This window comes from Penaeus monodon, chromosome 22, assembly GCF_015228065.2.
Source record: "Penaeus monodon isolate SGIC_2016 chromosome 22, NSTDA_Pmon_1, whole genome shotgun sequence".
In the NCBI taxonomy this organism is placed as follows: Eukaryota; Metazoa; Arthropoda; class Malacostraca; order Decapoda; family Penaeidae; genus Penaeus; species Penaeus monodon.
Window position 1 is genome coordinate 37,639,267 of NC_051407.1, and position 409 is coordinate 37,639,675.

At 38.1% G+C, this 409-nt stretch overlaps 1 protein-coding gene across 1 annotated transcript in view; it reads right to left on the reverse strand.

Annotated features, from left to right (window-relative positions):
- LOC119587614 overlaps positions 1–129 on the reverse strand; it is a 7,793-nt gene extending 7,664 nt beyond the window's left edge. The window contains exon 1 of the mRNA XM_037936323.1: positions 46–129. The gene's annotated coding sequence lies outside the window, so the exon portion shown is untranslated. The remainder of the gene's footprint in view (positions 1–45) is intronic.
- Between the last annotated feature and the right edge of the window lie 280 nt (positions 130–409).

A 409-nucleotide genomic window follows, 5' to 3' on the forward strand; every position in this document is an offset into this window, starting at 1 on the left:
GAATTAAAAAGCACAAAACACGTAGGCCTAAAGAGCTTTTCCCACCTTGATAGAAATCCCCTCAGGGAAAACGGACGACGGCCCTTGCCAAACGGAACTCGAAGCGACACTTTTCAGCAATGTAAACGCAGCCAAAACTAAATATTAATTCATAATGCGGCCTGCGAGCGTGGTAGCACGTGCCATGTTTGGAAAATATTTACACTGTTTTTGATATGAAGGTTATAGCCATGCAGACGCTTGAAGACTAATCAGCACGATCGCAGTATTCAAACACAAAAAGGAGAGAATTTTCCCTTGATTAAACAAAATGATGGGTCTACGAAAAGGAGAAACAACATCATTATTTTCTTGAAATTTCATAACACCAAAAAAGACACATACTTGATATTTTTAAGGTTATTTATAT